Source organism: Eumetopias jubatus, unplaced genomic scaffold, assembly GCF_037043125.1.
Source record: "Eumetopias jubatus isolate StellerSeaLion01/CBP00866 unplaced genomic scaffold, mEumJub1_p1.0 scaffold_4, whole genome shotgun sequence".
Classification (NCBI taxonomy): Eukaryota; Metazoa; Chordata; class Mammalia; order Carnivora; family Otariidae; genus Eumetopias; species Eumetopias jubatus.
The window spans coordinates 65,516,097-65,531,338 of NW_028274810.1; the positions used below are offsets into that span (position 1 = coordinate 65,516,097).

At 40.5% G+C, this 15,242-nt stretch overlaps 1 protein-coding gene across 1 annotated transcript in view; it reads right to left on the bottom strand.

Annotated features, from left to right (window-relative positions):
- The window catches only part of ZFYVE9 (zinc finger FYVE-type containing 9), a 180,949-nt gene extending 165,967 nt beyond the window's left edge, over nucleotides 1-14,982 (bottom strand). The window contains exon 1 of the mRNA XM_028106742.2: nucleotides 14,822-14,982. The gene's annotated coding sequence lies outside the window, so the exon portion shown is untranslated. The remainder of the gene's footprint in view (nucleotides 1-14,821) is intronic.
- Between the last annotated feature and the right edge of the window lie 260 nt (nucleotides 14,983-15,242).

The window sequence follows — 15,242 nt, forward strand, 5'->3', positions numbered from 1 at the left end:
AAAACAGTACTGTATAGGGGGTGAAGGTAAGAGGAATGGCAGAGATTAGTGCCACCCTTAGGATCTCAAAGATGCAGGGGTAGTGGTCCCTTTCATGTTTGTTTAATGCCTCTGCAGGAACCAGCTGGATCGTGGAGAATGATTAGAGACTACCACAAGCTCAACCAAGTAGTAGCCATGACCACTGCTGCTCCTACCAGATGTATTATGTTTGCTACACCCAATAAATATATATAGCCTCAGGTGTATGGCATTTAGCTACTGCTCTGGCAAATGAGTTCTTTTCTATACCAATCAGAAACGGTTCCTTTCACACGGAATAAACAATCGTACACATTCATGGTTTTTCTTCAGGGCTATATTAATTCTCCTATTCTATCATAATAAAGTCTGAAGAGAACTAGATTCAAAACATCACAGTGATCCATTTAATCATGCTGATCGTGAAGATGAACAAGAGATGGCTAGCATGCTGAAGTACATGGTAAGATATAGATGTGCTCCAAAGGGCAGGAGAAAAACTCTACAAGTATCTGAGGACATGCCATTTCAGTGAAGTTTTAGGAATTCAGGAGGTCACAGTCATGCCAACCCATTCCCTCCAAAGCAAAAGACAAACTGCTGTATCCTGCATCTCCCACTACAGAAAAGGAACCACAACATCTGGTAGGCTTCTTCAGATGTTAGAGGCAACACATTCTACACATAGGAATATTGCTATAACCCATGTACTGAGTGATATGAAAGGCTCATTGCCAGCTTTGAGTAGGGGAAACAACTCTACAGCAAGTCCAGGTTGTAGTGCAAGCAGTCCCTAACCTGTTGGAGATCTAAATGTTGGGAAAAGATTCAGTAGAGAGTTTATAGCAAGCCTTAGTGGGAGAATCACAATGCAGGCACCTGGAGATCTGCAATACAATCATGCTATTACAAAAAAGCTTCTGGTGTGCTACTGGGCTCTGAAAAGAAATTGCTTGACCATTGGGCACTCCATGCCTACAACTGCTCATAATGAGCTGGGTTCAACAGGACTCTCCAAGTTACAAAGTCAAGTGAGCTCAGAAACAATCCGTTATGAGATGGAAATGGTACATCGAAAATCAAACCCAAGTGGGGCACCTGGGTGGTACAGTAGGTTGAGCATCCGACTCTTGGTTTTGACTCAGGTCATGATCTTGGGGTCATGAGATCCAGCCCTTCATGGGGTTCCGCACTCAGCAGGGAGTCCCCTTGGGGTTCTTCCTCCCTCTCCCTCTGCCCTTCCCTCTGTTCGTGTGCTCGTGCTCTCTCTAAAAAATAATAATAATAAATCTTAAAAAAACAAATCAAACCCAAGCAGAATGAAAGGGCCCAAGTAAACTGCATAAGTAGGCAGCCAAGAGTTCCCTAACACCTACCACAATTGTTCCAGCACCCATTCCTCAGTTCACATCTATAGCTGTTTGGGGGATCCTATATGACCACCTTGAGGAAGAGATAAAAGCCAAAGCTTGGCTTATAAATGGCTTATAAATGGCTCAGTATGTGAATGGAAGCTGAAAAAAGAAACAACAGCTTCATTATAGCCACACTTAGTGCTGACCTTGACAGTGGAAAGGGAAGATCTTCTTAAGGATAGAGCTTCAAATGATGCATCTGGCCATGAACTTTGTGTAAAAAGAAAAGTGGCCAGAAATGAGAATATATACAGACTCATGGGCAATTGCAAATGGACTAGCTAACCGGTCAGGGGCCTTTAAGGAAAAAAACTATACAATTATTATAAGAAGGCATGAGTGGAGACAAATGAATGAACATATGGGAATGTGTAATAGTGCATAAAGCGTGAAAATTCTTTTCACGTGTTAATGCCCCCCAAGAAGCATCCAATGTAGATGAGACATTGAATAACCAAGTGAACAAAATGACTCAGAGAGTTGACATGAGCCACCCCAGAACTGGCATGATGGGGACATGAATAAAGTAGCCAGTGTGGCAGAAACCAAAATAGAAGCAAAGAAGGAGGCATGGACTCCCACTTAGCAAGGCCCAATCAGGCTACCGCCCCCTCTGAACATCCAATCTGCGAGTAACAAAGACCAACACTGAGCCCCCAATATAGCACTATGCCTCAAGCCGACCAACCAGTTACAACATCATATTCCATCCATCTTGAAAAGGCCAGCAGTGGATCACCACAGGTATTCAATAAATACTTATTCCAGGTATGGGTTTTCCTTTCCTGTCCAGCGAGTCCCAGCCATACCACTAGCAAAGGCCTTACAGAGTACCTGATCCACAGACATAGAATCCCATATAACATAGCATCCAACCAAGGGAACCACTTCACAATGAAGGAATTGTGGCAGTGGGCCCATAACCATGGGTTCCAGTGGTCTTATCACATAACAGCACCATACAAAAGCATCCAGCCTTAATAGAGTGTTGAAATGGCTTACTGAAGACACAGCTGATATACCAGCTCAGAGATAAGAATGGTGTGCTATCCTCTAGGATACAGTATATGCACTGATTCAGAACTATGCTCCCAGTAGGACGAACACACAGGTCTGCGAACCAAGAGGTAGAAGCAGAAATGGCCTCCACTTACCATCATTCCCAATGATCCACTGGAGGACTTTGTGCTTTCCATATGTACAATCCTGGGCATACTTTTGCCAGGAGACATGTCAAGGATCATACTGAGCTATAAGTTATAGCTGTAGCCAGTGCATTTGGGACTCTGTGTCCCTGGACCAAGAGGCAAGAAGAGGAATCACCATCATGGCAGAGTAAATTAACCCTCATCCTCAGAAGGAAGTAGGTCTGCTGTTACATAATAGGAGCAACAAAGAGTATATGTGGAACTCAGATGATCCATCTGGATACCATGTGATACTCCCTTGCCCAATTGTGACTGTGAGCGGACAAATGCAACCACTCCAGCCTGAGAAGAGTATGGTTCTCAGATACCTCAAAAATGAGGGGTGGGTATCACTAGATAAACCACCCAGACCAATAGAAAAGATAGCTAATGGCTAGGAGAATTTAGACTGAAGTAGTGAAGGAGACAATGAGAACCACTGTAGCCCTGAGACCAGCTACACAGATGGGGGCTGAAGCCTGTCTCACTAACCCACTTCTTCAAGTTTCCCATCAAGAAGAGAAGTCCAAGGCGCCTGGCTGGCTCATTTGGTGGGGCATGAGACTCTTCATCTCAGAGCTATGAGTTCGAGCCCCACATGGGTATAGAGATTACTTTAAAAATAAAATATTAAAATGAGAGAGAGAGAGAAGTCCATGGAACCCTGCAAGAACTGCTTTCAGAAAATGTTTGGAGACCTACATCCAGCAACATGAGAAACAGACTGTGGCAATTACTTGGATATCCCTTCAAGAAAGAATTTGCATTAAAAAAAAAAGAAGAGGGGCATCTGGGTAGCTCAGGTGGTTAAGCGTCCAACTCTTGATCTCAGCTCAGGTCTTGATCTCAGGGTCATGAGTTCAAGCCCTGCGTTTATAAAAATAAAAAAAAATAAATGAAGAAAGAATTTGCATTTAGGTGCAAGGAGACAGTTAGCTAACAGCCTTCAGCTGCTCATCTTGGTTTTCCAGTTGAGGCCAGACTCTTCTGGGGCAGCTCCTAGCCAGTGACTAAACATGGTGGGTATACTAGAACCTGGCCATTTCTTCCCAATGCAGAACTCCTCTAACAGGTGATTTTTGCTCTGGAGCTCCCTGTTGCATTGGCTGAGTTTTGTTGTTGTTTTAATCTGTATCACAGACTGAGGCTCTTGTAGGTCAGTTCAGCTTGGACTCCCTTTCCTTTCACTACATTATCTACTCCCCCATTGCATTATCTACTCCCCATAAAATCTCTTGCACTAACTGCATCTCAGTATCTGCTTCCCAAGGGACCAAACCAACATATTACATAATTAGCTCTTTTATGAATCATTTCATTTAACTAAGGTATTACTGCTAGTCCCATCTCACAGATGAGAAAACTGGGGCACAGAGAAGTTAACTAACTCACCCAAGATCACACAGCAAAAACAGAACTAATATTTGAACTCAGGCAGTCTGATTCCAAAGCCTGAGCTTTTAATCACTATGCTAGCCAAGGCACCTCAAGATATTAAGATGAGAGTAATTATTTATTTTACATAATTTTAGGAAGCAAAAGGATAGATATTACCGAGAAAGAGCACTTAACCTAAATATAGAAGAATTTTTTCTAATAATTATCAATAACGAACAACAGAAGAGGTGCTTCAGGAAGTAATCAGGGCCTATCACCTGAGGGTTGAAATAGTCATGGATAGTGTGAGAAGCTTTATAAAACAGATAAAAGTTCACCTAAATCAGTAAAAAATGTACTGCTAAGCATTATGTGGAAAAAATGGTTCCCCAGCCAATAAACTGGGTAATATACTGCTGAACAAAGTTAAACCAGTTTCTTTACTTTTACTCAATATTTTTTAAAAAGATTTTATATATTTATTTGACAGAGAGAGACACAGCGAGAGAGGGAACACAAGCAGGGGAGTGGGAGTGGGAAAAGCAGGCTTTCCTGCGGAGCAGGGAGCCCGATGCAGGGCTCGATCCCAGGACCCTGGGATCACGACCTGAGCCGAAGGCAGACGCTTAACGACTGAGCCACCCAGGTGCCCTATTCCTCAATTTTTAAAACACTAAAGTGTATTTATAAATCTCTATCTGAGGGATACAGTATATTGAAAAACCCAAACTTATTTGACTAAAGAACACTTCCTTGCTCCTGGCCTAGGATGATTTAGTTTCAAAATCAAAATTCACTGATCAAAGTCTCCAGAAGCTAATAAGGAAAAGAATGACAATTTTCTAGCTGGTTAACAATTTTCCAACTAGCCAAAACATCACCTATCTATCTATATGTCAAAATAAGCACCTCTAGGGGCACCTGGGTGGCTCAGTCAGTTAAGTGTCTGCCTTTGGCTCAGGTCATGATCTCAGAGTCCTGGGATCGAGCCCTGCATCGAGCTCCCTGCTTGGATGGGGAGCCTGCTTCTCCCTCTCTCTCTGTTGCTCCTTCTGCTTGTTCTCTCTGTCAAATAAATAAATATTAAAAATAAATAAATAAAAAATAAGCATCTCTAATACCTTAAGGGTAGAAAGGCTATATAAAAGTTTTGTCACTAAAATGCATTTCATTTTTTTAATGCAAAACATGCCCTTCTTTGCTTTATCAATAAATCTCTAAAGATCTACAATAATGGGTTCACATTTTAATTACTGAATTCTCACTTTATGAGCAATACGAAAGCTTTATTTCAAGTCTGCTACTGGTGACCTGGTTATTTTCATATAACACAGCTCTAGATGCTTTTTTCTCAAACACATATATACTATCACAAGAAAGGACAGAAGAATGGGGTAACAGGGAGGAAAGAGGCATCAGTTAAAACTACTCATCCGGCTAATTCCCAAAGTTTCTGTGTTTTTATTTAGAAATATATTCTCTTTACTTATTACAGGGGAAATGTCTATGTAAATTACAATCCCTTGTTTTAATTCTCCTATTTTCCTTGGCCCATTGCCGCCTATTCTTTTTCTCCATTAATGATACTATCACCACTGCCTGGAGCTGTCCATATGCCATCTATCTTTTCATTTAGTTCTTTGGAAATTTGAATGGAATATTAAATGTGGAAGGGGCATTAACATCTAGTCCACCACTCATTTTCAGATCATAGAAATGAAGCCCGGAGATCAGTTATTTTTCTAATAATAGCAAAGCAGTCATTTATCTATTTCAAAAATACATATATGAAAGCTGAAATTCCCAAAATACATGCATATACACTTTTTTTTTTTTTGAGAGAGAGAGAGCACAGAAGAGGGGCAGAGGGAGAGGAAGAGAAAGAACCCCATTCAGGGCTCAATCTCAGGACCCCAAGATCACCACTGGAGGAGAAAACAAGAGTAAGAACCCAAGCCAACTGAGCCACCCAGGCACCCCACATCTTTTTCTCATACAAAATGCTACATGCCAGTAGTATATTTTATTTTTTTAAAAGATTTTATTTATTTATTTGTCAGAAAGAGAGACAGAGCACAAGCAGGAGAGCAGCAGGCAAAGGGAGAAGCAGGCTCCCTGCTGAGCAGGGAGCCCGATGCGGGACTCAATCCCAGGATCCTGGGATCATGACCTGAGCCGAAGGCAGCCGCTTAACCGACTGAGCCACCCAGGCATCCTGCCAGTAGTATACTTTAAAGGCAAATACCACCGAAGTCAACCAACTAAAGTTGAGCTCTCCTAATATACTTCCTAAAGCACTATGAAAAAAAATTTTTTTAAGAGGGAGAGGGACAGAGGGGGAGAGAGAGAACCCCACGCAGACTCCCCGCTGAGCACAGAGCCCAACTCTGGCCTCGATCTCAGGACCCTAAGATCATGACCTGAGCTGAAATCAAGAGTCGGACACTTAACCAACTGAGCCACCCAGATACCCATGGAATATCTTAAGATAAAACAAATACAAAACACATGGAGAGGTTCACATGACGAAAAAGAGTGTAGACTTTGTAGTCAGAGACATACGGTTTGAATCATGGATGTGGGCTTAGGAAAGTCAATAAAAATCTCCATGCCACAGTTCCCTTAGTTATAAAACGTGCATGACACTATGAATATTACAGGGTCATTTTAAGAATTAGAAATAACATATGTGAAACACCTACCAGAAAGATAGCACACAGTGGTCAAAATTTTTATATTATACAAATAAGTAACAGAAGGTAAAAGAAATCAAGGAAAACTCCATAAACCTGGAATCTTTGGGGGGGGCCCCTCTATGCCCAGCATGGAGCCCAATGCAGGGTTTGAACTCATAACCCTGGGATGAGGACCTGAGCTGAGAACAAGAGTCTGGCGCTTAACGGACTGAGCCACCTAGGCACCCCAAACCTGGAATGTTTAAAGGACTGGATAGTGGGGCATGCAGAAACAGAAAGTGAGGCACGATGATGCTGGAACCAAATCATGAAGGACCGTACCAGATTAAAGAATCTAAACCTTGCTTTTTATTTAACAACTGATAATTTATTAAAGAGGTTGATTTAAGTATCTGCAATAGTGACTTAACATTGACTCCTGGCTCAATACTGATGAAAGTAATCTGTTTAACAGTCTCACAAGGACTCTGCAAATCAATGAGTCACTTGTAGATCCCTATCTGAAAACAATCCCAAATCTTAGCACCCTCACCACAAGGAAGTTTTTCTTGTAGTGATTCTCAGAGTCTTGGTGGGCATCAGAACTGGTCCTTCCACTTTGAGATTCTTTTCCTTTGAACCTCTGATAAGTCAGCACATAACTTCTCCAAATACTTTAGGTTGCAGCTGGTTAGTCCTAATTCGATGAATCACCACCTCTGGTTCCATGGGTGCCTTCCCGATGTCTTTAAAAGCCATGGCTGTGGCGGAGTGCAGCTTCCTGACCGACTTGTTCCTTGGCGAAAGCAAGCGAACAGTGGTGAGTCAGGAGCAGGAGCGGGGCGCTCAGAGCTGTAGCTGCAATAGCATCTTCCTCCCAATAGCACCTACTTTTTTAGACATTGAGCAGAACCTTCCAAGAATGACCTCACAATAATCTCAAACATAGTTTACTTCAGCTACTAATTAAAAACAAAATTGGGGCACCTGGGTGGTTCAGTCGGTTAAGCGTCTGCCTTTGGCGGCTCAGGTCATAATACCAGGGTCCTGGGATCCAGCGGGTATCTGGCTCCCTGCTCAGAGGGGAGTCTGCTTCTCCCTCTCCCTCTGCCCCGCTCCGTCTCCCCACCCTCCCAAACCCCCCTCATGTTCGTGGTCTCTCTCTCTCTCTCAAATAAATAAAATAAAATAAAAATACAAAAACACCTACAGGCAGTTATATCACCAGAATCACAAAAAGGTCTAGACGATGTATTCTTAAGTTTTAAGGTTTTTCTCAAACTGGCAGTGTTTTGCTTCAACTACTTTTTAAGGGTTGTTTCCCTTGTTCAACTGAAAATGAAAAATGGAGACTAAAATTTACATAAACCCTGACAATGTTTCCACAAAAATTTTTAAACTGCTTGCTCTTTTAGTAATAAGAATTTTGAGAGAGCTATGTTCTGCTTAGATATAATAACAAAAACATATACCATTTACTTTTTCTTCATTTTAATAAACTCTGGCAGATAAACTACCAAACTAACCACAAAAGGTTAGAAAAGAACCAAATTACAGGGGTACCTGGCTGTCTCAATCCACAGAGCATGCAACTCTTGATCTCAGGGTTGTGAGTTTGAGCCCCACCTTGTGTGTAGAGATTACTTAAAAATAAAATCTTAAAAAAAAAAAACAAAAAAACTTGGGCACCTGGGTGGCTCAGTTGGTTGGGCGACTGCCTTCAGCTCAGGTCATGATCCTGGAGTCCTGGGATCGAGTCCCACATCGGGCTCCCTGCTCAGCGGGGAGTCTGCTTCTCCCTCTGACCCTCTTCCCTCTCGTGCTCTCTCTCATTCTCTCTCTCAAATAAATGAATAAAATCTTAAAAAAAAAACTTAAAAAAGAACCATATTACAAACAGAAATGCATACCTCTTCATTAATCCTAGTTCAAAAGGCTCCAGAACTATTGTTTTTGGTAATTTTCTATAGAAACTATGACATTCAAAACAACTAAAAGACTGTATAACAAACCAGTGAGGCCTTTTAGCTCACTCAGTTGAAAGACCTGAAAGTGATCCTAATCAGGTGGGAAAATACTGTGGGTGATCCACTGCATGTAGAATGAAGGTTCAAAACTTGCACTTTGTTTGCTCAAACAATAGTTCCTTGCAGTATTTCCTAACTAGTTTGAAAAAAGCTTTAGAAACATTAGCAAGTCATTATTGCTGACTTTAAACTGTGTCCTACAAAACCTCATAGAAAAGCTTTAATATCTTGAATGGGAACAAACAATAGCAGACTATGCTATGTATAAAAATAAAGAATAGGGGCACTTGGCTGGCTCAGTCCGTGGAGCATGTGACTCTTAAACTTGGGGTTTTAGGTCTGAGCCCCACATTGGGTGTAGAGATTACTTAAAATCCTTGGGGGGAAAAAGAATAAAGAACAATGACTCAACTGTATTTATACAGAATTACATATCATGGAGAGGTAATGGCAATCCTTAAAATCTGTCAGACCTCACTGCTTAGAAATGTTAATGGGTAAACAATGCATTGGACTCTATCTTTTTAGAAATTTTTAGCAATTAAAGGAAAACTAATCCTAATGTTTACAATTGCCTTTTGTTAAGGAATATTCTTAGAAGACAACCTTTCAGTTGGAAATCCCCATACCACTAACCCCATTACCACCCAAAGTGGTTAACTAGTTCTGTCGAGTTCACTGTTTACTAAACAGGAAACTAGAAAGTTCACAGCTTTTATCCTCAAGGTAAAAAAGACTCCATATTATCAAAGAATCTGGCAATTTATCTGCAAGTAAAAGCTTCAACAATTTACCTAATGACTCTAAATGGAAGTTATAATCCTCAAATAGAGCATTAACTTACCACTTCACACCCACTAGGATGGCTCTAATCAAAAAGATAGTAACAAGGGTTGGTGAGGATGTGCAGAAACTGGAACCCTCTTACACTGCTGGTGGGAATGTAAAATGGTGCTGGTCCTCGAAAAGATTCGAACAAAGCCCTGGCAATATAACACTAGGTATGTACCCAAAAGAAAGGAAAACATTTGTACATTAAATGTTCATAGCAATATTATTCATAACAGCCAAAAAGAAAAAAATAACCCAAACTGACAAAGGGATAAATAAAATCTGGTATATCCATATAATGGAATATCATTCGGCAGTATAAAGAAATGAAGTACTGATACATGATACAACATGGACAAACCCTGAAAACATTATGTTAAAAGAAAGAAACCAGTCACATATCCTATGATTCCATTTATATGAAATGTCCAGAACCGATAGGTAAATCCATATAGGGCAGAAAGCACATCAGTGGTTGCCTAGGGCTAGGTAGATTGGGAGGAAACAGGAAGTGGATTTCTTTTTGGAGTGATGAAAATGTGTAAAATTTGATGGTGGTGATATCTGCATAATTCTGAGTATCCTAACAGCACTGAACTGTACACTTTAAATGGATGGTATCTGAACTATATCTCAATAAAGCTGTTATTTTAAAAAAAGAGCCTTACCTAATATTTTAAATTTAACTGAAATACATGTGTTCTTCACTTCACATCTTAAAGTTAATATTATTTCTCTAAAGTAAATATTATTTCAAATAGCCAGGAGAACCCAGGACTGAAAATACCCAAACTTTTCCTAATTAATGAAAAATTCTAGACTCATTTTACCATTTCCTTAGGTCTTATTTCCTAAGACTCCTTCCCTCAAAAGATACTAAATTTTCATTTAAGCTTATTTAATCCTGAAAACCTAGGGCATTGATTTACTACTTCTGTATTTTAAAAAATGCAACAGAACTACCATCATAGATATTAAGTCACATATCCTTAAGGATACATTATCATAAACAATCAGAAAAAAGATAAATCACTATAGAATTATCAACTAAAGAAACTGTTATAGTCCAAAGCCTAGAGCCACAAAAGCATTTTTTAAGCTTAATTAGACAAATGTAAGGATTTTCAACTAAAAGATAATTTATAGGAAAAAAACTAAGATTTTTATAAATAGTTCTCTAATATAAAATCCCAAATGCCTCAAGATACCCATCAACACACATTAAGTTCTCCTTTTCCCTTGCCTAATATGAACCCAGTAACTTTTTCTTGATTTCAATGTGTCCACAGAGATTTCCTCATCTTTACCTTATTTTATTAAAAGCTGTCAAGAAATATTTCATAAGTATAAAACATTATACACTGTTCTCATTTTTCCAACAGTTCAGTTCTATAAATGGGCTATTTATATTAAAAGAAAAACATTTTAAGTACCACTTAATCTGTAAAATAGGAAATATTTTATAAATAGCATTTTTGAATTGTTTTAATTAAATGACATTTATTTATAAAGCATAAAGCATTCCACTAACTACACCATTAAAATACTAACTCTACTGATACCATGGTTTCTCCTTAATTTAGCAATCTCTAATAGTTCAAAATTAATCATACTGATTTTATTTCCTAGTTGTAAACTGTATTAATAATGATCTTTCAAGTTCTTTCAAACAGAAGTAAACAAGAAGCATATTTTCCACTTTCAGGGTAATAGTGATTTACCAGGACTCATGGGACTGAATTGCAGCTCTGATTTATTCATTATATCATTTAATCATCACAATAATCCTATGAATTATTAAAGCTTCATTTTACAGAATAACTGAAGCATAAAGGGGATAGAAAATTTGTCCAGGGTCCTCCAGGGTATAAGACTGAATCCCATATCTGACAGTTATAAAAATCTACATCTAATCTACTATAGTTTGTAAGGAAAAGTCTGTTTTGAAAACCCTTCAATTTTTAAATAATGTAAGTTTAATAAATTGATACTGTTTTTGAAAACTAAGTATATGAACTATTTTTATTCAATAACTGCATCTACTTGTTGATTACTATACACTAAGAATGTTGTTCTATATAACGCAAGTCAGGTACACCCAAGTAAAATAAAAAATCATGTAAAAGTCTGAAAATGAGTAATGGAAAATGAATAAAACTCCAACAATGTAATTAGTGTACCCTATACATAGAGAATAGCTCATTTATTCAGTAAAAATGAAATGGGAAATATGTATAATCACGAGCAAAATTGTTTTCTATCAAAAATTTTTAAGAATTCTAAAAGTAGATTCTAGTCTCTAAAAAAATTAAAGCTACCATGTTTTAAGTCACATAGAAATTCTAAACCTTAATTTTTGTTTTTGTTTCTCCCAAAAGAAGGAATGGATGTGAACATTTATTGGGCACCTTCTAAGAGATCCTGAGCTAATTGCTTTTTATTATTTTTATCTCATGGAACCAGTTCTACTTCTCTGTGATGGGAACTATTACTCCAATTATTACTACATACGAATCAACTCAGGATCTAAATGTCGCATTGTTCTAAAAGTTGTAATAAAAATTCCTGCCCACATCTGACTCCATACTCTGCACCACGTCATGCAGTTAACAACCATAAACCACACACACACACACACACACACACCCCATCCTTTAGGAACATAAGAATTTAAGTTAAAATCCAGGCAATTATCTTTTAAACAAGATTTGTGCCTTGCAACTTGTCTGTGGCCAGCACATAACAGGTGCCAAATAAAAGTTTACTGAATGGGATGAACACTGGTAGAAATGGGATCATCTTCATTCATTCTAAGGGAGTTAATATACAACTATTGCTTACCAGGCAACATATACAACTTTCTCCTTACAGAATAAAACACTGAATCAGGAACTGGAAGAGAAGGGAATGACCACATATAAAAAATTACTAATATTCTTAAAAGGTAAGCTATTGGATTAAACATTAGAAGCCTTAAAGAGAGATCCAGCATATTCAACTCAATTACCAACTCTTGTCTGACGCTGCCTTGTAAGAGTTAAACATGTTCTGCTTCCACAGTTGGCTAGTTGCTAGCAGAGACCACTGTCATTTTTGTGTTTCCTAGAACACCAAAGACAGGACCTGACACTTAATAGCTAAAATTTTATAAGATCTTCTACAAATTACAAAACCTGTTCAGATGAATTAACCCTAAAAGCCTTGCAAGGCAAGTATAATATCTATCTACATTTTATAGACAAATGACTTCAAAGTCCAAGGAGAGATTAAGTGCAAGATAAGTGGCCAGGTATCCTTCTATAATACCACAGTTACCAGAAAAGGCTCTCAATATATGTTAAAGGGTATTTCAAGGGATAGCTGATTCAATTTTCTTTCTAAGATTGTAAACACCATTATCTGTTGCTATGAGAAATGATTGTATTGCCACTTAAGATTGATAGCTTTGCTAGAAAAGATACTGTCTTTAGGCTTGACAAAGTTAGTTAACTTTTAACTTATTAGATGGTAATTCTCAAACTTTAGTAGGAGTAAAAATCAGGAAGCTTGATAAAAATAAAGATCCTTGGGCCACCATTATCACTAGAAATTCTGATTCAAAGTACCAGGAATCTGCAAATTTTAACAAGCACTTTCAGCTGATTTTAATGACGGTAGACTTCAGAGACACATTAAGAACTGAACTAGACTTTTGAAACTTAAATCTCCCCAATTTTTTTTTATCAAGCCAGTTTTCTACAGTTATAAATATTTAAGCAAAATCTTACAAAAACAATCCAAGGCTACTCCATCTAACAGGATAGGTCCTCAAAAATGTTTACTACACCAAACCTCCCTAGACCTCATGAGCTCTCAAGTCAGAGGTCTTTTAGTTACCCATGTTACTCTAAGTCGATGAATTCAACTATGACCACAATGTAATTTAGTACAACATTTTTATAAGTCTTACACAAATAACTGGGTGTTAAACAGTAAAACGGAACAGTTAACTCTGAACCTAAGAGAAATAATAATTAAATCATAATAATTTGATTAATAAAGTAATCATAAATCAATAATTTTTAAATCACCAATAGTGCAAGCCCATTTAAAACTTTAAATGACCATCAAAATGTACTAATTATAAAATTATGGGTGACTTTTCCCTCACTATTAAATATTTATTGAGTTGACACAGTACCTTTCTGTACTTTTCAAATTTTCTACAGTAAGCATATTTATTTTATTCATGATTATAAAAGTTTTAGAAGTACTTATTAATCCTACAACCTTCACATACATAATAGGAAAACAAGAATAATCTGTAACCACATTTATCATAAACCATAAACACCCAAACACCTGACTTAAGGTATCAAACTGTAATCATCCCTTTTTTTCCACATTAATACCAGAACATATCACTTAACCTCCAAAATTTAGACTATGTCCCACTTCCATCAGGTATCTGTTATTAGAATAGTAAGCACGACTTCTTAAAATCCTCTTGTCATCCGTTCTGTGGATCTATTTAGGTAGAACATTTTTGTACCAAGAACTGAGGCATTAAAATATTTACACTCTCTTATTAGGGAGAAGGGGGAAAGACCACTGTAAAATATACATATATATAGTATTTATGTAGGAAACTTGGCGCAAAGACAGAATGGGGCTTTCTCCAAGCCGGACCACTCTTAGAGGCAAAATGTAATGTAATAGAAAGCGGCGGGGATGAGCCACGGGCAGGTGATGAAATTTCAGCTCAAATAAAACGCAAACGGTTGTTTTCAACGCACTCAGACCGGTGAATGACACTCGCGAGTACTGGGGGCTCTCAGGGCCCCGCACTTTCCGCACTCCAATTCTCACCAGCCCTCCCGCCCCTCCCCCCGGGACTCTGCGGGACTCGGTATGGGGCGCGGAAAAGCCTAGGCTGTTTGCAAACAGGCGTCCTCTGCCTCCCTCTAGGATGTACGTGCCGGGCCCGGGATGAGGGGCTGCGCTCGGCCCGGGACCGGGGCCAACCTGAAGGGTGCCAGTGCCCCCGCCAACACCCCAGCTCCACACACCGGGCCGCGCCGGAACCGAGGCCAGGGCGAGGGCTTCCCGGCGGCGCGGGGCCTAGTCGCCCCCCACGCGCCTCCCGCCTCCCGGGGGACGCGGAGAAGGGTTGAGGGCCCAGAGCCGCGGGGTGGGGGAGGCGGCCGCAGGAGCAGGACGCCCCGTCCGCCCGGCCCGAGGGCTGCTGCCAGGGCCCTTCCCCGCGGCGGAAGGCCAAGGAGCCCGGGACCGCGCGGCGCCACACTCACCTCGAGCAGCGGCCGCCGCCGCCACAGCATGGCCGAGGGGGTCGTCCCTGAGTCGACAGCCTCCTCCAGAGGGCACCGGCGCGGCCCCAGGCGCCGCCGCGAAGCCTCCCGCTCTTGAAGGGGTTGTGGTCGCCGCTGCTACTGAGGCCCAGCGCCCGCCGAGCCTCATCGGGCTCACGGGCCGCCGCAGCCACGCGGTTCCCGGAGGAGCGCCGCTGAACCGGGCCGGGGGCGCAAGGCTGCGGCGGGACGACCGAGGTGCTGCAGGCGGGGATCCTCCGCGAAGCCTCCAGCGTCGCCGTGGCCGCTCCTGCCGCCGGCGCCGCTGGGCCACAGCGCCCCCTGGACCCCACGCCCGGCTACGGCGCCGGGACTGCGGCGGCCGCCCGGGCACGAGCCGCAGGGAACGCGGGGGAGCGTG